This window comes from Zootoca vivipara, chromosome 3 (assembly GCF_965207765.1).
Source record: "Zootoca vivipara chromosome 3, rZooViv2.hap1.1, whole genome shotgun sequence".
Taxonomy (NCBI): Eukaryota; Metazoa; Chordata; class Lepidosauria; order Squamata; family Lacertidae; genus Zootoca; species Zootoca vivipara.
This window is the reverse complement of record NC_142586.1, coordinates 54511447-54524865: the sequence shown is the minus strand read 5'-3', so window position 1 is coordinate 54524865 and position 13419 is coordinate 54511447.

Genomic DNA, 13419 nt, shown 5'->3' with positions numbered 1-13419 from the left:
AGGTCCAGTCGTGTCCGACTCTGGGGTTGCGGCGCTCATCTCGCTCTATAGGCCGAGGGAGCCGGCGTTTGTCCGCAGACAGCTTCCGGGTCATGTGGCCAGCATGACAAAGCTGCTTCTGGCGAACCAGAGCAGCGCACGGAAACACCGTTTACCTTCCCGCCGGAGCGGTCCCTATTTATCTACTTGCACTTTGATGTGCTTTCGAACTGCTAGGTTGGCAGGAGCTGGGACCGAGCAACGGGAGCTCACCTAGCGGTTCCTATTTATCTACTTGCATTTTGATGTGCTTTCGAACTGCTAGGTTGGCAGGAGCAGGGACCGAGCAACGGGAGCTCACCCCGTCACAGGGATTCGAACCGCTGACCTTCTGATCAGCAAGCTCTAGGCTCAGTGGTTTAACCCACAGCGCCACCTGGGTCCCATTTGGAGTAATAGTAAGGCACAAATGATTTAGAAGAGAACTCTAGGGATAATAGAGGTTCTTAAAAAATCAACAAAATGAAGAATGACTGAGAAATTCCATACACTCTGCCTAGAGTAAAAAAATGTTTTCATATATGTAAAATGATGTCAGAAGGAAAATGAAAAGTAATTATTCATTCCGTTCACTGAGGGCAAGCTGGGGTGGTTTAAAATCATAGGACTATAGACAGAAAAAAAATCTTCCAATTACAATTATACAAATGGGTGCCTATAAAAACCACGATCAGGTTTATTTATCTTAATTCTGACCCCTTCACCTCTCTGCATCCCTTCCAGCTAATAGCACACAGCTGCTTCTCATCTTAAGTCTTTTATGGACAGATTACTTATGAACAATTAAAATGTTCATGAACATTCCATGTATCAAAGAGGCTCATCCATGGGTATGAGTTTATTTCATAAAGCCAAGCCAGAACACTCATTTACACCTCCAGCCTTCTGTAGAAGCATAGCAGTTCAGCTATTATCTGGAGGAGAAAGTGTAATTTCTATGTATTGAGTTTTGACGTCCGTTTCATACGAAGGTCAATGGCATCAGAGGAATTTAGACAATGCTCCGAGTGCCAATTACAATAAACGTTCAACAAGCAAATTGTATGTGCTTAGTGTCTATGCAGATGAGATGGCAAATGCATGGAAGTTTGAGGTGGAGGATGTTGTGATTCTGCTGCTTCCCCTCTCCATTGGTTACATGAAACTGTACAACAGTATCTGAAGATGGGCATGCACACGAAAGCTCATACCAATGACAAACTTAGTTGGTTTCTAAGGTGCTACTGGAAGGATTTTTTTTTGTCCAACAGTTGTATGCTATTTTCCAAAGGCAGAACTAGATTGGTTAAATATATTGTACAGTGATTGTTTAACCCTAGATGGAGGGAAGCCCTAGAAAGAATTATGCTTGTTTTAAAAAGACTAGGACGAACAAACACTGCAAGGGATGGGAAGTCACAGGATAAGGATTCCAACAAACATGTAAAAATTATTCTGAGAAATACCCACTTCTAGTAGCCTGAGGCTGCCTCAAGATAAGGCAACTCAGTGTTGATCTCTTGGCAACATAGGATAATTTCAGCTATGTACATACCACAGAAATTGTCATCGTTGGGTAGCATGGATAAGATTCTTCTTTGTGACTGACTGAGTGAGTGACTAAGATAGATTGTTCTGAGGGATGTTTAAATTTGGTTTCCTAAGGTGTATCTGGCAAATACTGTGATCTGCTCACCTCTGAGGAAGATAGATATATGAGCTGTTATTTGATTTCATAAATCACTCAAAAACACACTCCTACTGTTCACCTATGACAGAGTAGTTTCATAGGATATCGTGGATAATATCACAATACGAAGGCAGGTTGCATCCAGTACAATTCAATACTTCTCAACTTCTATTTAACATCTGGCCTGTCATTTATCTTTCTGGTTATGTGGTTAAGCTCTCCAACTTTCATGAGCAACAAAAAGGCTTGAGGGTTTAGTTCTTTCAGATGAGAAAGCACTGGAGAGTTATGTTGTCTTTGAAACATTTGCTTTATTTTCAAACCTATGAAAGAGTACACAATAGAAATAAATACATTCCAAGAAGCAGATAGCATGTTCTCTAATCCTAAATCAAGGACCCCAGTGCCCTCACCCACACTCCAATTTCCTTCAACTCAACAAATTCTCATTTCTTTCTGTTAGGGCAAAATCTGGGTGCAAAGCAGCCGGACACCCAGCACGTCAGGCGAGGGCCTGCGGTGATTGCGGACAGCAAAGGAAGGAGGCCAGCCAGAGGTAGAAGCAAAAACACCAAGGTTTATTGCTGCGCAGCAGGTTCAATGCAGAGAATGAACCCCGAACAAAAGGTTACAACAACTTTTAAAAGTTCTCAACATTTCCCATAGAACACTGCAGAAAGTGTCATACATACATCATTGATACATCATGGACACGTCACGAAAGGGGAAGGTACAGAACACATTTCCATATGGGTAAACAAGTTTTATGGCCAAGGGGTTGACAGACGACCCCTTGATGGGTTACTCGATGGCCCAGGCATTGAAATCTCCAGGAAGATGAGTATTGGTGGATGTTCCAGATATGCACAGACAGGAGGTAACAAAGGAACCCTGGAGGGGAGGATATTCAGGGATTATACCTGATGGGTTTGTGTACAAGGTGGAGGGGACATTTTCCTGTGTACGTGACTCCGCGCTTTGGGGATTATGTCGGAGCCTGGGGTCTTGGAAAGGCCTTGGTGTCTGTATCAAAATATCGTTGGTTCCGAAGGAATCCATGTTTGCAGTGATTTTATATGATTTAATAAAGATTCTTGAGTTCCCCTATCTGGACTTGCTGTCTCGTTCATTGCCTGGGTAGCTTGGATACATTGTAGCAAGTTCTAATTGGATTACCAGCTTCCGAAGGTTCGAAGAACTGTCAGTGATTGTTCTCCTGTCATCGCCTTGTCAGAGGCTTACTCAAGCGTGCAGAGCTAGCTGAGCTAGGCTCTGCAGAGAGATTGCAATCATCTGATTGGCCAAGACGCAGCGGACAGGAGAAGGGGGTTTCATTCATAATTTTCGCTACACTCATAACTTGGTTTCATTCATGGGTTTGTGACAGTGTTACTATCATATAGAAAGGGTTATACAGGGGAGAGGGAGAAGCGGGAATGGAGAGAAGCCTTTATTTTGACAGGGCTCATTCCCATGGGTTGTGGGTTTACTTGTGGTGTGCCTGTGGGGATGTGGCCTAGCCTGGCGGGGTCATCTTGGGGTCCACTTTTGGGGACCAAACTAATCCTCGTTTGGTTGCCCCCCCCCCCGTAAAATTCCCTAACAGTCGCCCACTCGGAGATAGATTCGTGACGAGTTCTAAAAGAACCACGAATCTTTTCTCCGCACCCCCCTTGCATCCCCTCTTGCTATATTTCAGTGATTTGGTATTCACCTTCCCCAAGATGTCGCATTTGGACATATTCAGGGAAAAGACTGGTATTTGGTGAATAGGCTCTCAGTGGGAACAGTTGAGGGGGATTTTTCTCGGGAAGGCAGTGGAGTAGGGCACAACAAGGATTAGCACAATGTAAGGCACAGCAACACATAGACACACACAAAACACTAATAACTAATATTGAAATAATCACCTTAAGTATAGACCTTACCCATCCTAAGTTGGGGAGCCAGCCCCATAGGTCAAAGTCTGAGAGTCCCTCATGTTGAATCGCTTCAAGTTGTCCTGCCAGTTTGTGGATGTTGTTTAGGTGTCCGGTTATGTTTAGGGTTTGGTCTGTCACGAACGTGCAGCATTCAGAGCCAATCAGAGCACAGGTCCCACCCTCACTGGACAACAAGAAGTCCGTTGCAATTCTGTTCTGAATCGAGAGTTGGCGTACCTGTGACAGTTCTGTGGTGAGGGAGTCCGTGATTTGTTCTGCTTCCTGCATGAATTTCAGAAGTACATCAGTAAGTTTAAGGATGTCCACATGGTTGGAGCCCGCTCCATATGCAGGGAATAATGCCCTGCCCCATGTTTCACCGTTGGCTGCCACATCGGAGAGATCTGAGAGGGATTTCTGCCCTCTCCTGTTCCTTTGCCTTCCAGCTGGTAAGTTGTAAGTGACTCGGATTCCAGGCACGATGTATCCGATGAAACAGGAACCAGACATGTGGGGGCTCACCCAGCTGTATGCGCGATGCCCACATACCCAGAATAACCCTGAGAGGTAGGATTCCATCCTTCCGGAAGCGAAGGGCCGCAGGAGCAAGGGGTTCGGGTTGTATGTAGAGTTTTTTGAAGGGCGGCCAATCACCGCGACCCATGCCATTGAAAGATTGGGGTAAATGTGGGAACCTAGATGTGAGGAGATTGTCACCTGTCCAGAAGCATGGAGCTCGAGGTTGGTGGTGCAGGTGCTGGTACCTATGTGGGCCCCGCCACCGGCGAAAAGTCGGCAGAGGGGGCCCTTAGTTGGACCCGTGAGGTACAGGTACTGATGAGTCAGGTTCATAGCGGTAAGATTCCAGGATGTCATGTCCCCGGAGCGGAATTGTTCTAGGGTGACAGGCACTGGTACCAGGGGTAGCCCTTGCCGCATGTGGCTTGGAGCATGGGCGCAAATCCAACAGTCTTGTGGAGGGGCCTCCTTAGCTACCTGGCTAAGGAGTTGGAGGTAAGAGTTCTTGCCCCAGGAGGAGAGCAGATCAGGCTCCTCAAGAGTGGAGTATTCACCGAGCTGTCTAGGAGCCGTTCCGATAGGATGGAGGGGGTCAGAGGTGCTTAGGAGGGTCGTATTCTTGGCGATTCCCCCACATCGCTGCGGTCCATCGTGGTCCCACACTGGGGAATTGTTTGAAGATCCTACAGGGTGGTACCAGCCTTCAAGGTATTCCCCTCCTTTCCAACCCTTTGTGTAGCCCAAGTTCCATAGACAACAGAAACGCCTTAAACAAACTCCCTGTAGCTGTGGTTTCTCCGGCTTCGGGGTCAAGAGGAGGCATTGGAACCCAAATATCAACCTTTCTGATGGATGGTGGTTGTCTGTGTAAACGGGTTGGGCACCTCCCTTTTCCATCTCGGTCCAATTAGGGTAGCGGAGGATGTCCCTTTGCCCGTAGAGGAAGTATGATCCATTGGTACAGTGAAGTCGGTAGTACTGCTGTTCCATGGTGAGATTTGCAGATCCAATGCGCTGGTAGTTCCGGTCCCGTATGAAAAGTTCCCAGTATTGGGTCCCACTGAGCCTTGGGACCAAGGAGTGACGAAGGAGGGTTCGGGATTCCGGGAGGCAAAAGTTGAAGTCGCCCACTCGGTCCGGGTTCTGGTTGCCTCCAAGGTCTGCAGTATGGTAGTCAAGAAAGCGATAGTCCGTCTGCAGACCGGAGCACTGGTCTGATAAAGGCATGGTAGGTGGGGCAAAGAGGAGGAGGATGAATAAGTGAAGGGTAGGTTCCATGTCCAGTTCACGAGTGTTTGGCCTGCGTAGGGGTTGTTTAACAGAAGGAAAAATAAGTGGTTGTTGGGTGCCAGAGACGGGAGTTGTCAGACTAGTCAGAGGAGAACAAGCTGTCAAACCGTGGCGGAGAAGAACGAGCGGCTGAGAGCTGTCAAACAGGAGCTGTCAAAACGTGGCGGAGAAGAACGAGCGGTTGACAGCTGTCAAACAGGAGCTGTCAAAACGTGGCGGAGAAGAACGAGCGGTTGACAGCTGTCAAACAGGAGCTGTCAAAACGTGGCGGAGAAGAACGAGCGGTTGACAGCTGTCAAACAGGAGCTGTCAAAACGTGGCGGAGAAGAACGAGCGGTTGACAGCTGTCAAACAGGAGCTGTCAAAACGTGGCGGAGAAGAACGAGCGGTTGACAGCTGTCAAACAGGAGCTGTCAAAACGTGGCGGAGAAGAACGAGCGGTTGACAGCTGTCAAACAGGAGCTGTCAAAACGTGGCGGAGAAGAACGAGCGGTTGACAGCTGTCAAACAGGAGCTGTCAAAACGTGGCGGAGAAGAACGAGCGGTTGACAGCTGTCAAACAGGAGCTGTCAAAACGTGGCGGAGAAGAACGAGCGGTTGACAGCTGTCAAACCGGAGCTGTGCGTCGGCAGGAAGCAGGAACGAAGAGAAGCGAAGCGATGGCTGGAAGCAGGAACGAAGAGAAGCGAAGCGATGGCAGGAAGCAGGAACGAAGCGAAGCGAAGCGATGGCAGGAAGCAGGAACGAAGCGAAGCGAAGCGATGGCAGGAAGCAGGAGCGAAGCGAAGCGAAGCGATGGCAGGAAGCAGGAACGAAGCGAAGCGAAGCGATGGCAGGAAGCAGGAACGAAGCGAAGCGAAGCGATGGCAGGAAGCAGGAACGAAGCGAAGCGAAGCGATGGCAGGAAGCAGGAACGAAGCGAAGCGAAGCGATGGCAGGAAGCAGGAACGAAGCGAAGCGAAGCGATGGCAGGAAGCAGGAACGAAGCGAAGCGAAGCGATGGCAGGAAGCAGGAACGAAGCGAAGCGAAGCGATGGCAGGAAACAGGAACGATGGCGTCGTCGAGGGGGTATCACTGGCGTTTCAGGCGCAGCTTGATTGCGGTGGGGTCTGGGACAATTTCCGAAGTCCAATTGTCCCACAAAGGCGTAGCGGCAAGGTCTTCCTCAGGTCCGGTCTGTAGAGCCCGATCTTGGCCCCGATCGTCAGGTCCGGTCTGTAGAGCCCGATCTTGGCCCCGATCGTCAGGTCCGGTCTGTAGAGCCCGATCTTGGCCCCGATCCGGGTCCGGAGTTGGGAGCAAGGGAGGCGGGTCAGGCTCGTTGTCCTCTAGGTCAGCAGCTGGGAGGGTTGGAGGTTTGTCAAAGGTACAGTCCTCCCCCTCCCCGTCCCCAGAGTCTGACGGTGGCTCGGCTTTCTTGCACCTGGTGTGGTGCACCCAGGAGCTCTTCTCCCCTATTTTTAAAGCGGTAGGTGAGGTGAGGAGAATTTGAAAGGGTCCCTCCCAGGAGGGTTGAAGTGTCTGCTTGTGGTAAACTTTCACTAAGATCCAATCCCCTGGATGGAAGGAATGGGCCGGAACATCTATAGGCAGATTCTGACCCTCTACAGCAGCGTAGGCATGGAGTCGCCGTAATTGCTTCTGGAGTTGGACGACATATGCCGTGAGTTCCGCTTCCCCGGTATCCAACTCAGCAAGCGGGAATTGTGTGGTATAGACTGGTGGCGGTCTCCCGAATAGGAGCTCGTATGGGGATAGTTTTAGAGCTCTTGTGGGAGCACATCTAATGTTATGTAGAACTAGAGGTAGTGCGTTCACCCATTTCAGCCCCGTTTCACTGCAGAGTTTTCCAAGTTGCAACTTGACTTCTTGGTTTATACGCTCTACTTGGCCAGAAGACTGAGGGTGGTAAGGGGTGTGTAGTTCCCACTTAATTCCGAGTGCCTGGGCAACATGTTGGGCCACCTCTGCAGTGAAATGGGTTCCTTGATCGCTGTCCAATTTACGGGGGATCCCATATCTAGGTATAATTTCGTGGATGAGAGTTCTAGCGACTACAGAGGCCGTCGCCCGTCGGGTAGGAAATCCCTCTACCCAATGGGAGAACTTGTCTACAATGATTAATGCGTGCTTGAATCCCTGGCATGGTGGTAGATCGATGAAGTCTAATTGCAGGGTCTCAAAGGGGACGAAAGCCCACGGTCTAGCTCCTGGGGGCCGTTTAGGTTCCCGTTTCGGGTTAAAGTTTTGGCAAGTGATACAATTCTTGGTAGCTGCTGCGGCCGCGGCTGCAGTCCCCGGCGCATAGCAGTACCTTTGTATGAAGTCCGTTATCTTTCCCTTTCCCCAGTGGGTCTGTTGGTGAAGTGTCCTTGCGAACTTAGGCGTCCAAGCCTTGGGTAGAACTATTCTACCATCCAGCAAAGTCCAAATCCCTTCGATTTCGGACGCACCGATAGAGATCCACTTTGCCAGTTCTTCATCAGTTATGGCCTGATAGATATCTTTCAGGTTTAAATCAGCTGGGAGTTGGATGCACTGAAAGTCCATTCCCTCTGAGGGAGGTTGGAGTGCAGCCATTTGGGCCGCTCTATCCGCCCGGCTATTCCCTTTGGAGATGGGATCCCTCCCTCTCGTGTGCGCTTTGCAGTGAACAACAGCTATTGCCTCGGGTAGGTGGATAGCATTCAGGAGCCTCTCTACCAGGGCAGCGTGCGATATTTGGGAACCCGCCGCTGTCAAGAAGCCCCTTTGGAGCCAGATTTGCCCCGTGGTGTGCACCAATCCGAAGCAATACTTGCTGTCTGTGTAGATGGTGGCCCGTTTGCCTTCACTAATTTCACAGGCCCTGATGAGGGCTACAAGTTCAGCCGCTTGGGCACTATACTGCGGACTTATTGGGTTGGCTTCTATTATTTCAAAATCCGTGACCACTGCATACCCCGACTTCCTTTCCCCGTCTACAATTTTGGAGCTGCCATCGGTATACAGAATTAAGTCCGGATTTGGCAGGGGAAGATGATCTAAATCTTCTCGGGGTTTCTCTGCCTGACGGACTATCTGGGCGCAATCATGGTGTGGGGTGCCATCATCTGGTAGTGGTAAGAGGGTGGCAGGATTGAGGGAGGTAACTCGTTTGATAGTTACATTCGAAGGGGTCAGAAGTAAGGCCTCATAGCGGTTTAGTCGCGAGTTTGAGAAGTGGTGCGAACCCTTCATTGTTAGGAGAATGGACACCGCGTGCGGAACATGTATGGTGATTTCATGTCCTAATACAGTTTCCTGAGCTTTCTCAAGGAGTGCGGCTGTTGCAGCTATAGCACGGAGACAGTTGACAGTTCCCTTAGCTGTGTTATCCAGCTGAAGACTGTAGTAGGCTACTGGTCTTTCCCTATCACGAAAGGGTTGTGTGAGGACCCCTGATGCAACTCCCATTTGTTCGTGGACATAGAGATTGAAAGGGATACGGTAGTCTGGGAGTCCCAAAGCGGGAGCTGAGCGGAGTTCCCGTTTTATTCGTTCAAAGGAGGCATAGGCTTCCTCATTCCATTGGAGTTTATCGGGGTGGTCCTGTCGGGTCATGGCTGTCAGGGGCTTGGTGAGTTCAGCGTAACCCGCTATCCATGATCGGCAAAATCCAGCCATCCCTAGGAACCCCCTGAGCTGTCTTTTCGTTTGAGGTAATGGGATCTTTGTGACTGCCTCAATCCTGTCAGTAGCTAGGCTTCTAGTGCCAACCCCCAGGATGTGGCCTAGGTATTTCACCTCTTGTTTGCAGAATTGCAATTTCTTAGGTGACACCTTGTGTCCCTTATGTGCCAATTCCATGAGCAGGTACTTGGTGTCCAATCTGCATGCTTCCTCACTAGTAGAACACAATAAAATATCATCTACGTATAAGAGATAGGTGGATCCCCCAGGAAGGTTCACATCCTGCAGATCTTGGTGGAGGACCGCAGAGAAGATTGCGGGTGATTCAACATATCCCTGGGGTAGCCGAGTCCAGGTTAGTTGACCCGGTCCCCATGTAAACGCAAATAAGAACTGACTTTCTGGGGCCACCGGGATGCTAAAAAAAGCTGAGCACAAATCCGCTGCACTATACCAGGTCGTGTCGGGCGGGATGGCGTTTAGGAGCGAGTTCGGGTTGCCTACGACGGGGTGGCGAGGGATCACGAACTGGTTCACCAAGCGGAGGTCCTGAACAAAGCGATAACGGACAGGTGCGCCTTCCCCTCCCGGTTTTTTGATTGGGAGTACCGGGGTGTTACAAGGGGAGGCGGTGTGCACCAGTATTCCTTGGTCTAGAAAGTCCTGTATCATTGGCGTGAGGCCGTCTATAGCCTCTTTAGGGAGCGGGTATTGCTTTGTGCAGGGGAAGGGTACGTCAGTGCGGTAGGTAATTCTGACAGGTGTAGCTGACTTTAGGAGTCCGACCGAGGTAGATTCGGTGCCCCAGAGCCAAGGGGGCATTTCTAGCTCGAGTTCAAGGGGTAAGTCCGGGAATTGGTGGCCCATTTTCGCCTCCTCCACGATGCCTTGGAAGGCTAGGAGGGACTCTTCAGGGAGGTGTAGATAAATCCCTTCCTTATTACACTGAATGGTAGCTCTCAACTTGCAGAGAAGGTCCCTGCCTAACATGTTCACCGGGCTGTTAGTCAAAAGGAAGGTATGTTCTGCCAGCAGGGGTCCCAACCTTACTTTAGCTGGCTCAGAAAGGGGACAGGTTCGGGGTATCCCATCTAATCCAAACACTTTGCGAGTTTCCCTTCCCGGTTTGAGGTGACTGTCCGACAAGGTAGAAAAGGTGGCTCCCGTGTCCAGCAGGCAATCATAGGATTGTCCGTCTATGTTAAGGGTACAGACTGGGTCCTCAGGTGATAAGCCGAGGACCGGGCAAAGTGCGGAGGCTTGAGTGGGATACCCGGCTGATTGTCAATAATTCTGCCCTCCGGGTAGCAAGGATTGGGTTGAAGGAGCTGGATTAGGCTGGTACGAGCTTCCATACTGTGGAGCCTGTGTCTGATACCCTGAGAGGGGCCGGGGGTTGGTGGCCTGAACGTTTTGTCGGTTCCCAGAATTAGGGGGGTACCGCTGTCCTGAGGCCATAGGTCCGGGTGCCGGTTGGTGTGGGAAGGTGCTGGTAGGGGGGTTTCCGTAGGGAACTTGTGACGGGTAGTAACCCGAGCCAGAGAGGTACGGACAGAACTTTTTGATGTGGCTTTCTTCCCCGCAATTGTAGCACCCCCCTGTGTTGGGTCCCCACGGCCTGGGAATTACTGGTGGTGCGCCTCCTCTACCTCTTCCCCGGGCCATGCCTCTTCCCCGGAACCCCCTAGGTTCCATGTTGAGGGCCAATACCTTCTCCTCCTCAGCTGACCCTTCTCGCTTGGTTTTCTCATCTCGTGAGTTGAAAATGGTCTTTGCAATGGACAGAATTTCGCCAATGGGCTTTCCATCATATCCTATCTGGAGGTTCAGGGCCTTCCTTATGTCTGGGGTGGCCTGGTCCTTGAAGAATCCTTTAACTATAATTTCATGCTCGGGACTTTCTGGGTTTATTCCACCCCATGTTTTTATCGCAGTTGTTAGTCTACTGAAATAGTCGGAGGGGTGTTCGTTTTGTCCTTGCTGGACCGCTTGGACCTTGGTCCAATTGACTACCCGTTTCCCGGCCGCCCGGATCCCTTCTAGGATTGCCCTGGTGAAAACCTCTAGACACCAGGTATGATCTGGATTGTTATAATTCCATGAGGGGTCATTTCGCAGCACGGTGGCTGTGAGAGGTGCGACGCCTCCGGGTCGGTTAGGTTGAAAGTCAGGGAGATTCAAGGCTTCACCTGCCTTGGCTAAGATGTCTGCCTTCTCAGCCTCGTTAAAGAGGGAGTTCAGGAGTACCTGAACATCTGCCCAGGTAGGGTTATATGAAGAGAAGATGGCGCTGACTTGCCGGTGGCATTTATCGGGGTCATCTCTCAGGGAAGGCATCAAATTAGACCAGGTAACAAGATCAGTGGTGGCGAATGGTCGGTGAGCGTACACCATCCTAGGTGGACCGTCAGGGGCGGAAGGAGGGATGGGTAACCCTCGTAGGGGCATCTGTGCGTCCCCTTGGCTGCTAGGACCGGCCCCATCATTTACTGACGTTAGCTTGGACTTTGCCTTTAACTCTTTCTTAGTCTTTTCCCTTTGCGCCAAGGTCGAAGCCCTGGCTGTTCTTCCTTGCCCTTCGCTGCCACTCATTCCATCATCAATTTCACTCTCACTGCTAGTATCTTCTGAGGTGGCCGTTGGGTAGTAAAAGGGCAAAAGGGACTGATCGAAGGAGTCGCTGTCATCTGCTGGGTCCTCATAAGGAGGGGGTGGCGGCAGATTCCTTTGGGACCTAGGTCGGCGGGCTTTGGATTTCAAGACCGCTAGGTGTCTCGGATTTCCTCGTCCTGAGCAATCCGGGACCGTTCTCTCGGCGGCTTCAAAGAGACTTAAATATTGCAGCTGCCGAGGCTTTTCTTCCCTTAAGTGCTTCTTTAAAATCTTAATTCGATCCACGTTAAAGGATCCCTCCGGTGGCCAACGGAGTTCAGGTCTTGTAGTCGTAGTTAACTTTGGCCAGGAAGCCTGACAGAGGTCTTCCAATTTTCGCTTTGAAAGGGTTGCATGTCCTGGAAGTTGACTCCAGCGGGCTAGCACGAATTCAAGGGGAGAGTCGGGGTCCCGCTGGGATAGAGAAGGCGTCCTCGAAGCCTTCTTCCCAGAGGGAGTCCGCTCTGGCTTCGAAGCACAAGTGCCCATTTTAAAGGGTTTTCTGGTGAAAGAAAGGAGGACGGATAAAGGGTAAGGGCTGGGTCACTCTAACGTCTAGATTTTTAACAGGAAACAATCTATCCTATCAAGTTATACTTTTCCCAAAACTCCTGCGGGTTTTCCTTTCCACTCTGCCGTGTCCCCCTAGGCTTCCGCTAGGCTCTTCCCTCCTGGCAACCTCCTACCTATCTCTACAATCTGAAGAAAGAAGAGAGTCCTACTGAACGCCCGCGAGATGCGGTGCCAGATCGGGTGCTCTCCGGATAGAGTTTGCGATCCGGAATACCCCCCTTGCTTTCAGAAGCGAGTTCACGCACGACACGCGTGTTACGTGACTCGACTGGTGCGGCTGGGGTAGAGACAGTGCAGGAAGGCTCCAACCAGGTGGTTGGAGGGTGGAAAAAGAGCTCTGGCCCCTTGCTTTCGCTGGAGATCGTGCCCCAACGGTGCGGCTGGTCAGAGTCCCCCACTCTCACCTGGTCCCTTGCTTTCACTGGAGATCGCGCTCCAGCGGGGCGGCTGACCAGCTGAGGGGGGTTCGAGGAAACAGGGATAGAGCTCAGGACTCCCGTTCGAGTCGAGCGCGGCACTCGGTCCGAAGAGAAAGGCAGAAGGTAAGATAGGTAAGAGGGCAGAGAATTCAGTTGCCAGGAGATACCACCCGCTTCCCACCAGTGCACTGGATTTAACCTTATACTCACACACCTCCTCCTGAGAAGATCCCGGGATCGATGAGGTTGTCCGGCCGGTCCCTGGTTTTGCTCCCTGGCTGGGTCCTTCGGGGACCTGTAGATTACCGCCCGGTTGGTGGCTGGAGGTCCGGAAGATCCCCACAGGCAAAAGGTGCCTGATGCCGGCTTGAAGACCTCAGGGCCCCCGGTCAGCAACTCGGGAGAACCGCAGGTCCCTGTTCGGGCGCCAAATGTTAGGGCAAAATCTGGGTGCAAAGCAGCCGGACACCCAGCACGTCAGGCGAGGGCCTGCGGTGATTGCGGACAGCAAAGGAAGGAGGCCAGCCAGAGGTAGAAGCAAAAACACCAAGGTTTATTGCTGCGCAGCAGGTTCAATGCAGAGAATGAACCCCGAACAAAAGGTTACAACAACTTTTAAAAGTTCTCAACATTTCCCATAGAACACTGCAGAAAGTGTCATACATACATCATTGATACATCATG